We start from the raw sequence: 13,118 nt of genomic DNA on the forward strand, positions 1-13,118 counted from the left end.
AGATATAGTGCTTATAAGAAGTGTATTTGGAAAATAATGGCAAACACTCTTGTGTTTTAGAAGCAACACTAATGAACTAAATAGACAAGTAAGGCTGGGGCATAAGTAACAGTGGCAGAGTTCTTCCTTTCATGAAATTCTGGTGTGGTCATTAGCACCGTGTGGGGGCTTGAGGGACACGCATTGCCAAGAAAACAAACAACGTTAGTGGGACTGTTTGACTAGCATTCATCCTCTCTGGGGACAGGAACCTGTCAAACACTCACACGTGGTGGCTGCCCAGTCATTGTTCAGTGGATGACTGTACACATATGTCACAACCCTTAGGATGGCTGAGCTGATATAAGACAGAATAGCTTCCTGCCTCCTTTTCCCATTTTTTTTTTTTTTTTGGTTCTTTTTTTCGGAGCTGGGGACCGAACCCAGGGCCTTGCGCTTCCTAGGCAAGCGCTCTACCACTGAGCTAAATCCCCAACCCCTCCTTTTCCCATTTTTAAAACAAACTTTTCAAGGTTATAGAACTACCTCTGTGTGTTTCTTCCACGGTTATTATTCACAGGGGCTGGTGTGTGAGGCCCGAGTTTTGTCTACAACACCTCCCTCCACACCAGAAAAGTTATATTTTATGATTGCATAGGACAGTGTTTCTCAACCTTCCTAATGCTGTAACCCTTTAATACAGTTCCTCATGTTGTAATGACCCCCAACCATAAAATTAGTTTCGTTGCTACTTCATGAGTGTAATTTTGCTTCAGTTATGAATCATAATGTAAATAAATATCTGATCTTTCTGATGGTCTTGGGTAATCCATGTCTGTCTTAGTTAGGGTTTTACTGCTGTGAGCAGACACCGTGACCAAGGCAAGTCTTATGAAGGACAACGTTCAATTGGGGCTGGCTTACAGCTTCAGCGGTTCAGTCCATTATCATCCAGGTAGAAACATGGCAGCATCTAAGCAGGCATGGTTCAGGAGGAGCTGAAAGTTCTCCATCTTCATCTGAAGACGCGAGCAGAACACTGGCTTCCAGGCAGCTAGGGTGATGGTATTAAAGCCCACGACCACAGTGATACACCTACTCCATCAGTGCCACTCCCTGGGCCAATCATATACAAACCTTCACAATGTCTAAGAATCACTTGACCCCCAAAGTGTCATTACCCACAGGTTGAAAACCCCTACCATAGAAAAATGTTCCGCCTACACTGTCATTTGAATAGCCGGTACCCACAAAATAAACAGTATAAGCCACTGTACTAGTCTATTTTGTGTTACTAAAATAAAATATTTGGGGCTACAAAATGAAAGAAATGTTTTTGGCCCATAGTTTTGAAGGGTCTAAATAGCTCAGTTGTAGCATTCTGGTGTTGCTCTCTGTCTACATCACAACACAGCGGGGGGGGGGGGGGAAGAAGAAGAAGAAAAAGAAAAAAGAAAAGAGAAGAGGAGGAGGAGGAGGAGGAGGAGGAGGAGGAGGAGGAGGAAGAGGAGAAAGATGCTGAGCAGATGGCTCACATACCTTGATGTGCAAGCTGATGGTCTTAGTTCCATCCCCAAACCAGCATCAAAAACCAGGTGTGGTGGTGCACATCTGTAATCCCAGCACTCCTACGATGAGATAGGTCACACGGAGAGGAGAATTTCCCAGAAGGCCATGGACCAGCTGGCTTGTACTCCGCAGCACAGAGGGGAGATCCATGGGCAGGAGGTGGAGGAGGATCCCTAAAACTGAGGGACCCTCTCTAAGCCAGTTGCCTCTTTGAGCATTCACATGCCAATTGCAGACATTTTGTCCTACCTACCAATAAGTATTTGGCATCAATTCACTTTCTAAACTCAAAAAAAAAAAAAAAAAGTTTTCTTGAAAGTTCACGTTAGTAACATGAATGAGGATTCGGTATCTGTGGTTACAAATAGATGATGACTAAAAATATCCTCAGGGGCAAATGCTTGTCCTCTACATCCCAAAGCTCTTTCCACCCCACTGTGGTTGCTAATCTTTCCAAGAACTGAAGCAGTTTTATCAAATAGTTTCAAAGACCACATGTCTCTGAGCTGGCCTCTTGAGGAACCCTCCACTCTCCACCTCCAGGAATGCAATACTCATCTTTTGTGTAGATGAGCAGTCATACTTTAGGATACTACAAAATTGGATGCTTGCTATGATTCCCTTTTTAGAAAGAAAATTAAATCCAAATATTGCTGAGGTATCAAAATACAAGGAGTTCGTTTCTGAGACATTTGAATAGCTCATGTCAGTCATGACTTTGGAAAAACATAAAGGGCCAATGTGTCCTCTCTTTAGCAGAGAGCTTCCTCTTCTAAAGCTCTCCACAGTGACATTTATTTATTTTTAGAGTCCTGTGGCTAGCACACTGGCCTGAGGCACGATTGATCTATTCATTTCTGCTCCCTTTAATGTTGAAAGTAATTGCAACAGCTGAATCAACTGTGCTGTAAGCCCAACTAACGGCCTCCACCCCAAGTGGCTTAGTGACACCGTGGGCTTTTATCTTGTGGGCAGTCATCTTTTCTTCCTGGTTTCATTCAGCATCTTGTTAGCTTTGCTGAGTTTCCTTGGGACCGTACATTGTTACATAATCACTGTGAAAGCAGAGCTCCCAGTTGTGACGTTTCCGGATATGTCGTTTCCGGATATGACGTTTCCGGATATGACGTTTCCGGATATGACGTTTCCGGATACGCTTTATTTGAATGTGGAATTCTCCCTCCCTGGTTGGAGGGCAGGTTACCCTCTCCCACCGCGCCTTTAAAAAGTCCTGAGATCGTATCTCCTTGGAACTTACAATTCCTAGTGCCTGTATCCAGGTTGTTTGCTCTTTGCGTACTATGTTTTTTGAAAGGTTTTAAGATTTATTTTTATTTCACATGTATGCGTCCTGCATGCATGTGGATGCACCACGCGTGCGCAGGGCCCACAGAGACCAGGCAGGAAAGGGTGTCGAATCCTCTGGAACTGGAGTTTTGATGATTGTAAGCTGCTGAGAATGGGATCTGGGTTCTCTCCAAGAGCAAGTGCTCTTAATGGCTGAGCTCTGGGTCCATCTCCATGTCTTTTCCTTTTCTTTGTTTTGCGGAGTTCTGTTAAACAAGACGATTCTTTGCAAGGAACAAACACAGAACCTGCAGGGGTAGAGGAAAGCTTGCCTCTGGGAGATTCGATGAGGGACTGCATCAGGAGACTAGAAGGCAGAAGTCTTACACTGTTTTGCACTCATTTCCTGAGCCGATGCCAACATACTAACTGCCAACTGTCTGTTGTTGATATTTATGAGTATATGAATTTTTTAAAAATGGTATGTTTGGTTTTTGTTTTGTTTGCTTCTTGGTTGGTCTTTGAAGAAATTGAAATGTTTTTTTTTTTTGATAATTTTTTTTTTAGTCCGTTTATAAAGAAGGGGTAGGGAGTTGCTGATGAGGATGACAAGACATTTTTCTGATTCAGACATAAGGCAAAACCAAAGGTGCACAAAGGCAGGACAGATAGAACAGTGGTGATGGACGGATGGATCTTTGAGGATACAGAAGAGCTGAGCATAGCTGTCAGAGGCAAGCAGATCTCTGTGAATCTGAGGCTCTCTCATCTACATAATTCTAGGTTAACCAGAGCTACAGAGAGAGAGCCTGTCTCAAAAAAAAAAAAAAAAAAAAAAAAAAGGAGGAGGGGGAGGGGGGAGGAGGAAAGAAGGAAAAGAGGAGGAGGTGGAGTAGAAGGAAGAAGGAGGAGGGGGGGATGAGGAGGAAGAAGAGGAGGGGAAGAGGGAGGGGGAGGAAGGAGGAAGAAGAAATGGTAACCCCGCCAAACCATTACCCAATTCTTTGGTCAAGTCAAGCAAGCTTTGCTCTCTTTCACACAGAGATAGCTTCCTAAAATGGAGCTTGAAAAATAGCATTAAACACAGAAGAGGGTTGGGTTAGTTCAAAAATAGGGAGTTTTCACAGGTCTGGGTGAATTTCTAGAGGAAGTTTGGTTGCATAGGAACTTGGCTGAACTTTTCAGAATGAATTGGCCCAACATCTCATCATCAGGGTATACGCAAGGGGTGAGTCAGACTCTAGAGGGCGGGGAGGTCAGGATCCAGAAACAGGTTAAAGCACCGTCAACTTGAATTTTGGAGCAATTAGAAAGGAACCTGTTCTGACCTTATTTAAAAATGGCTTCCATTCTTAAGATGGAGTCAGGCTTGTCCATCAGGGGAACAGGAGGGAAAGAAGAAAGAAAAGGAGCAGGGGGAGCAGGGGGAGCAGGGGGAGGAGCTTCTGAGACCGGTTCTTGTTGACAGTTTTCAAATGGCAAAGCAAGTGCTTCCGTGTGGAGGTTTGCACCACAGATGTACAAGGAGATGCTGATTAACTCAGGAGAAAAGCAGCAACTAATTCAGATATGCTTGGAGAGCAGCGGCTAGAAAACTTTTTGCTTTTGGACAGAATTTAAAACTGCCTATATTTTACCCCAAGACAGGTGGGTAAGTCAGACTCAAAAAGGCCAATACTACAGGTTTTCTCTCATCTGTGAAATATGGATTTAAAGTTGTGTGTGTGTGCATGTGTGTGTGTGCATGTGTATGTGTGTGTATTTGTGTATGTGTGTATATATATGTATATGTGCATGTGCATGTGTGCATGTGTATGTATGAATGTGTGTGTGTGTGTGTGTGTTACAAGTCAGGAAATGAGAAACAGAATCATGAAAGGAGAGAAAAGATCTGAAGAGAGAGGAGGAGGAGGAAAAGGAGGGCGATGGGATTCATGTGACAGGAGAGCAGATAGGAGACTATTACAGGGAGGTGGGGAGCCAGCAAGAAGGAGGAAGTGGGTTCTGGAGGCAGGGGATGAGTAAGGAAAATTACATCGGTACATGTGGTGAAAGCCATGACATCGTATACTAACTTTCAAGTAACTGTGTAGAAAGTGCTAAGCCTTTTCAGTTTGGGAACCAGTTGTCCTGCTCTACCCAGTGTCTTCTCCAGGTCCCTACTGTATACTTCCACTTTCTCTGGAGCAGCAAGGACAAAAATCTTCCAGCACCTTTCATTTCTTTTCTTTACAGAGGAGCTTGAGTCTCTCAAGTCTTGGAGTCTCTGTTCCAGACTCCAGCCCATGAGTCCAAAGTTATATAGTTTAGACAGGAATGTCTTTCTCTGTCCTGAGAGGGAAGCTTTTATTCTGTTTCATCTTCAATAGAACAGAATATTTTGCTCTTTGCTTGCTTACTTTTTGGGACAAGGTCTTTTTGCTTTAGGCTTTGTATTAATCAGGATTCTCTAGATCGGTGGTTCTCAATCTTCCTAATGCTGCAGCCCTTTAATTCAGTTCCTCACGTTGTAATGATCCCAACCATAAAGTTATTTTTGTCCCTACCTCATACCTGTAATTTTGCTACTGTTATCAATTACAATGTAGATATCTGATAGGCAGCCCCTGTGAAAGGGTTGTGGCTTATAGATCGATAACCACTGCTGTAGAGTAACAGAACTTATAGAATGAATCTCCCTCTATATATGGAAGTGGGATTTATCAAAATGACTCACAGGCTGCCGTCCAGCTAATCAAACAATGGCTGCCTATGAACAGAAGATCCAAGAATCCAGTAGTCGTTCAGCCCATGAGGCTGGGTCTCAGCTGGTCTTCAGTACCTGCCTGAGAGAGTAGACTGTAATGGCAGGGAAGGAATGGCCTTGCTGGCAAGGTAAGAGCAAGCAGACAAAGAACAAGAGCTTCCTTATCCCATGTCCTTACACAGGTTTCCGACAGAAGGTGTAACCCAGGTTAAAGGTGGGTTTTCCCAGCTCCAAATGTATGGATTAAATGTATGTCTTCCTACTTCAAAGACCTGGATTAGAGGTGGATCTTCCCACTTCAAATTAAGCAAAAAAAAAAAAAATCTCTCACAGATGTGGGCCACCAGTTGTGGATTTCAGTTCATTACATGTAGTCAAGCTGACAAACAAGAGTGGTCATCACAAGTTTGCTATGTAACCCAGGCTAGCCTAAAACTTACATTCCTTGTGTCTCTGTCCTTCTCATTCGAAGTCTGGGACTGCAGGTATATATTACCATGAGTGCTCAACCAGAAAAGATATTCAATTCAGTTAAGAAAAATTAAAAAAAAAAATTTTACCAGATTGGGGATGGTAGCTCACACCATAATTTCAACTACTCAGGGGACAGAGGCAGGAGAACCAAGTGTTCAAGGATTCTCTGGTCTACATCTAAAGTAAGTTCATAGACAACCTGGGAAGTGTAGTCAAACCCTGTCTCAAATTAAACTTTACTATGGGCTGTCAAGATGGCACAACAGACAAAGGAGCTAACCACCAAGCCTACTGATCTAAATTTAATCCCCAGGACCCACATGGTGGGAGGAGAAAAACAGCTCTCACAAATTGTCCTCTGACTTCTATACGTACACCATGGAAGCCCTCCCCCAGTCACAAACACATAGTAACATGAATTTTATTTTTTTTTAAAGATTTATTCATTTATTATATATCAGTACACTGTAGCTGTCTTCAGACACACCAGAAGAGGGCATCAGATCTCATTACAGATGGTTGTGAGCCACCATGTGGTTGCTGGGATTTGAACTCAGGACCTCTGGAAGAGCAGTCAGTACTCTTAACCACTGAGCCATCTCTCCAGCCCAGTAACATGAATTTTAAAAGAAAGAAAGGACAAAGAAAGGAAGGCAAAAAAGGTGAGAGGGAGGAAAAAATGAAGGGGAGAAAGAGAAAGGAGAGAAACTGAGAACCTGAGAGGCTTAGGTGGGAAGATTAAGCATACAAGGCCTGCTTGGGCTATATAATGGTACTGCTTCAAAAATAAATAATAAGAGAGAGGGGGTGGGGCAGGCTGGTTTTATGTGTCAACTTGACACAAGCTGGAGTTATCACAGAGAATGTAGCCTCCCTTGAGGAAACACCTCCATGAGACCCAGCTGTAAGGTATTTTCTCAAGTAATGATCAAGGGGGAAGGACCCAGCCCATTGTGGAGCCATCCCTGGGCTGGCAGTCTTGGGTTCTATAAGAAAGCAAACTGAGCAAGCCAGGGGAAGCAAGCCAATAAGTAACATCCCTCCATGGCCTCTGCATCAGCTCCTGCTTCCTGACCTGCTTGAGTTCCAGTTCTGACTTTAGTGATGAACAGCAATGTGGAAGTGTAAACTGAATTAACCCCTTCCTCCCCAAATTGCTTCTTGGTCATGATGTTTGTGCAGGACTAGAAACCCTGACTAAGACTATGTATTAAATATGTCTTTAACACATAGGGAGCACAGAGCCTTTACAGAAAAGGATCCAGTTCCAAAGAACACATCATTGTTGGCACCTAAACACTCATTGTTTCAGCAGGGAGTTGCTGGGTGCCAGCCTACTGTGTGCCAAACACTTTTAAATCCATTAAAATAATAGGATGAGTATTATTTAAAATCAGGGCCAGCTCATTAATCCTTTCTACCTAACACAGAATGAACTGTGCCGCACGTCTGTGCCTATCTCTGAGCCGTGATATCAGCCGAGCTCAGTGATAAGAAGGGAGGAGCCGAAGGGAGAAGGCCAGACCTTTCTGGTCCTATCTGGCCACCCATTATCTCTGGATCAATACTACATAGGGCTGGATGCCATGTTAAACAGTTTGCAGAAGAACTTAGTTTAAGTACTCTAAGCTGGTCTGGTTTGTTGTTAACCTTCCTTCTCTGTTATTTTAAATAAATATTTATATTTCATCTATGTTTTAAATAATATTTTTATTTAAGGAAAAATGCTTAATTGAGAGCTTTTGTACTTGTGGTGGATCCCAAGGTTTTTCTGTTTGTTTTCTATGTTCAAGGCTACTGAGCTTCTGGTGTGGCTCTTGCTTGGTTTTCTTTCATGACCAAGGTAGGTGCCTTCACATACAATCTTGTTTTTCATTCCTTCTCTGCCGGTCTTTCCCGGAATTGTCGATTTACATCGCTATACCTGCAGTGATCCAGCACCGGAGGATACTGTGGTAAATTCTCTTACTCCAACATCGTGTGATCCCCTAACTCTACTGTTCACTGAGAAATCTTCAAGTGCAGCCGCAGTAGATCCTAGGAAGCAGTATAGTGTCACATCTCACAGACAGGGAATGTTTTCAACATATGGGCATTTAAAGGGCAAGGGTCAAAAAACAAAACAAAACAAAACAAAAGCCCAAAACAAAACAAAAAAACCCTTCTTTCTCAGCTCATGGGGCTCTGTCAAGGTGGTCATGGGGACCAGTCAGTATTTCCGTGTTGATCAGTCCATCAATGATTGATTGATGGGTAGATAACTCACTATGCAGATGAGGCTGGCCTCAGATCACTGAGATCCTCCTGTGTCTGCCTTCCAAGTGCTGGGATTGAAGGTGTGTGCCACCATGCGCAGTTCTTTCCCAAGTCTTGGGACACTTCTTTTCAAGTGGCTGGGTCCATGTAATAGAACCAATCTCCCCTACATACCGAGATTGTGTGTGTGTGTGTGTGTGTGTGTGTGTGTGTGTGTGTGTGTGTGTGTTCTTGAATTGCATTCTGTGTTGTGTTACTGCAGGCAAACACTTCCATGCCCTTGAGAATTTTTCAATTCTATCAGGTAGAACCAGAGAGGCTTCCAGCCTGAGATCAGGATTCCCTGATCTGTGGGTGCTCCCTCCTGTGTAGACCTGTGCTCTCTGCTCCAGCTCTGTTCTGGCCAGGTTTCTATCCCCAGTGACCCGTCTTCTAGAGTCTCTTTCTTCCAAACTGCCATGGTCTCAGGGGAGTTGACCTCTGGCATGAGGAAGACACTTTCCTCACACCTTTTATTTTCAAGGAGATGGCTCTGGAATCAAACGTGTTTGTGCTGATATTTCAGATGGACCGCTGCTCTAGAGGTGAAGGGCAGGCATGGGAAGCTCCTGGAACTGAGTAGAACGGTTGGCTCACTCTACCTCAGGCTGCTGGAGGCCGTGCTTCAAAGCCGCTTTGATTCTTGCATCATCTCCTTTGCCACTTCTGAACACGAGAGGGACACTGGGGATAAGGACCAGTGACGATACATTGACACGCAGTTCCTCTGATAGTCTATAGATCATAAGGAGGGGGCAGTGAAGGCTTAGCCTGCTTTCTGTTGTTGTAACAGAGTACCTAAGACCAAGTAATGTCTAAAGAGAAGAAATTTATTTCGCTTATAAATTTGGAGCCTAGTATGTCCAAGAAGATGGATCCAGCCTCTGCTCAGACCTCGGATGAGTCTTTGTATTGTAATATGATGGAGGCCATCACATGGCATTATTGGGGAGGGATGGGCCCCTCCCTCACAGCAGCCTTTAACGAGCTATACATCTTCAGGAGGGGGGTGCTTTATGAGCTCTTCTCCCCCTTCCTCCCATAAGGAAATGTTGCCAGGAGGTCCAATTCCATGTCTTAGATTAGCACTCACAGCTTTTGAGAGTCCTGGTATTCGACAGCCCTGTTATATCTAGAAGATAGTTTTCCATAACCTCTGTCTTCCTCTTTTAAAGCCGCTAATGCTGCTGCCCTGTGACCTTACCTCATTATCTTCTAGAAGTCTCATCCCCGCCCCCAAACTATTAGGATAAAAAATTAAAGCTTAAATTGCTAGCATCTGAACTTCAGGGAAACAGGGGTCTCCTGTGTGGCCCAGTTTGTTACTGTGAGTGGCCAATGCCTGTGTCTGCTGATTTCTGGCTGACCCATAGGAAAATCAACAGCCACTGCTCTCACTGTAGGGAAACCCAAAGTGGAATATGAAGTCTTCAGACTGATTTCTGCCAGTTCTGATTCGTAGGCTAGAAATACCCTCATGGTTTTCACTCCTCTGTCCAGGACAATGGACAAGAGCCTTCAAAGATAAGAAGTGTTAGTTTTGCTTGGTTACCTCTTAGTGCAACTTCCTGATGCAAGGAGTAATCATCGCAGGTAGGCATGACTTTTACTTGTTAGTCTCCTGAGCAGAAAGCTAGAACCTCTCCATCTTTGACTTCTCTGAATCATATAGACACCAAAAATAATGACATCATTTCCATTATCATTATACTATAACTGATTTGTATGTTTCCATGACAACTCTTTTTTTTTTTTTTTTTTGGTTCTTTTTTTCGGAGCTGGGGACCGAACCCAGGGCCTTGCGCTTCCTAGGTAAGCGCTCTACCACTGAGCTAAATCCCCAGCCCCTCCATGACAACTCTTAAAACTTAGAATTCTGCTAGAAGTAAGTCCAGCATGATTATTAGGTATTCTGTGATAAAGGAGGTCTTTATACCTCTAATTATTTGTGTGTTGTTTTCTCATGTACTTACATGACATCGTATGTAATGAACCATCAGGGCTGGATAGATCTACAATTTGCCTCCAGAGTTTCTTCTTATTCAATAACACATTAAGCCAGGACTATCACCCAGCAAGAGATCACTGCTCACTTAGCCCGTATGACTCTTGTCACAGTGTAATTCTCTTCCACATCTCCCTCTGAATCACCTAAGGAACTCTGCTGTGTCCAACACTCCAGCCAGCCTCCCCCTCATCTCACAGGCCCCGGCACACATTCAGCCTTATAGTAGAATAATCACACCACTGAACAAACAAATGCTATCACCAGACGCCCGAGATAAGTTCGCTGTAACAGCCAGGCAATAAATTGGTAGTTTCTTGGCAGCTAACACTCAATGAAAACCCTCTTGGTTGTAGACTTCGGTTCTAGCTGCTGGTGGTATGCGCGAGAAGCAGCAGTTTTCCTTGTGCTGAACCCCAAGAGGTTTTTCCTTGTGCTGAACTGATCGGAGCTGTGATTTCGCAGAACTAAGTACTGTCCAAATGGATTACTTTATGGAGTTTTCCTAAAAGTTTAAGTGACATTTTCCCACGAGGATGTCTTTGAAGATCCTATACTGTCTGAATACGATGAGAGCAAACAAATAATGTATATTTTAATTGCTTAGGTCACTGTCAGGAGGATATGGGTTTCTACTTCTCTTGTACCAGTTGCAGGTTTTGAGCTGGGCATTTTACTCTGTCTGAACCTCGGCTTCTCAGAGCTACAAAATGTGACAGTTTTGCTCCTTACCGGTAAACCTGTGTGAATTAAACTTAATTATCCCTGAGAATCTCTAGATCAGTGGTTCTTTGGGTCACGTATCAGATATCCTGCATATCTGATATTTACATTATGATTTATCATATTTACATTATGATTCATAACTGTAGCAAAATTATTTATGATGATATTGAGCCTAAGTGCCTCACCTCCCGGCAGCCTTTAAAGAAGTAATGGAGGAGGTCCTGCCGAGTTACAAGAGTGCTGAGGAAGAAAGAAGGGAAGATGCTGGAAGTTCAGGGCCTCAGGGCTTACAGACTCCTTCCTGGGCACCTCCCCTCACCTCCTCCTGTAGGCAAAGCCACTCCCCATTGCTTCTGATAGGCTTTCTGGATAGCAAAGCCCCACCTCTAATGTAATGGTTTGAGAATCTCTTTGTAATTTTTAGCCCCACTACTTTCTTCACATCAAGTTGGTCAGATCTCTGCCCTGATCCCCTGATCACAAAACAATCTTTTGTGGCAGAGACGTATTTCCCATGGGCTCCTGTGATGAACAGAGTATGAGCAGGTCCATTGGGTTATGAGGTGAGTGTGTGGGATGACAGCACCCCAAAGTAGTCTATGACTTAGTACATGCCCATGGCTAGGGGGTCCCCTGGATATGGGAACTGAAATCCAGTTCTGCAAAAGCAGCAAGCGCTCTTAACACTGAGTCATCCCTCCAGCCTCTACATCTGTTATTGCTTATGATAGCTTTGCTATGAAAACCCAGAGTGGTAGCTTTGCTATAAAAACCCAGAGGAGCACCAGCAGCATAGAGGAATGCTGTCCTTCCTGTTTCTTAAAGCATGGCAGCACTGATTCTGCTCATTAAATTAAGTGATTCTATAACATTGACTTAATTCCCATCTGCAGTTTTAAAATGTTCCTGAACCTTGCAGATGATAAAGATATTGAAACACCGATCTGCAAGGACAGACAAGAACAGACCACACATAGATATTTTCTAGACTGAGCTAATATATGGCTCAGAATAAAGAGTGGAACAATTTTATTTCATGTCTAGAATTTGCAATAAGAACTAAAATCCTAATGCCTAGAGGGTTTTTTTCTTCAGATACATTTAATTGATTGGCTCATTTAGGACTATTTTTGTTGCCTGTTGTGTATCCAACCAATCATAACATCCAAATTTATATAAATTAATAAATTAGACAATAAAATTAGAATTAGTTTCAGGTCTTTGATCATATTAGCTACGTTTCTAACACTAGAGACAGTATAGTGGCTGGAGAGATGACTCAGTAGTTAAGAGCACTGGCTACTTTTGCAGAACTGGATTCAGTTTTCATATCCAGGGGAGCCGCTTACCATAGGCATGTACTAAGTCATAGACTACTTTGCGGTGCTGTCAGTCCACACACCCACCTCATAACACACATCGACCTGTTCATATTCAGAATATCACAGGAGCCCATGAGAAATATATCTTTGTGTGGCCTTCCAGTATTATCCTATTGGACAGTGTAAATAGGGTACTTTTATCGTTGTGGGTAATTTTATTGCACAGTACCTTTCTGGAATGGCTACAATGTCTGGATGCCAAACGGTGGTCCCTAGCTAACAAAATACTGAGACTTCCTTAAGGTTATGGAGTTGATGGAAATGACTTGTCCAGCTCCCCTTAGAAATTCAAACTATTTTAATTCCTCCTGCAAATGTCACATCAAAGGTAATTTCGTCCTGACAGCTGAGAACAGTCCCTTGTTCCAAAATTCAGATTGTGTTACCAGGGTTTCTTGTAAGTACCCTCAGCTTTTCTCATTAACGCTACACAATAATCCCACGAGGGAGGTATTATTTTCAAAATGCAAATGAGAGAAACGAAGTTTGGAGTTACTGATGAACTTGCCTGCCACAAATAATTTGGCTTATAAGCAACAGACCTTTAAACTCTCCTCTGTATAATTCCAAATCTCTTGAAACGTTTTCCCTTTGAGTCAAGGGTTCATTATTGTAGCCCTAGTTAGCGTCAAACTTGTAATCCTCCTGCCTTGGC

The 13,118-nt window shown here is 43.2% G+C and overlaps 2 long non-coding RNA genes across 2 annotated transcripts in view; one reads left to right on the forward strand and one right to left on the reverse strand.

Moving 5' to 3' along the window:
• The window catches only part of LOC102548498 (uncharacterized), a 24,280-nt gene extending 21,542 nt beyond the window's left edge, over window positions 1-2,738 (reverse strand). The window contains exon 1 of the long non-coding RNA XR_593428.4: window positions 1,519-2,738. This is a non-coding gene — a long non-coding RNA (uncharacterized LOC102548498). The remainder of the gene's footprint in view (window positions 1-1,518) is intronic.
• Window positions 2,705-8,581, forward strand: LOC134479687 (uncharacterized). The gene is made up of 2 exons (XR_010053298.1): window positions 2,705-2,828; window positions 4,304-8,581. It is a non-coding gene; the product is annotated as an uncharacterized LOC134479687 (long non-coding RNA).
• The last annotated feature ends 4,537 nt before the right edge of the window (window positions 8,582-13,118 follow it).

The sequence above is a fragment of the Rattus norvegicus genome, chromosome 7 (assembly GCF_036323735.1).
Source record: "Rattus norvegicus strain BN/NHsdMcwi chromosome 7, GRCr8, whole genome shotgun sequence".
NCBI lineage: Eukaryota > Metazoa > Chordata > Mammalia > Rodentia > Muridae > Rattus > Rattus norvegicus.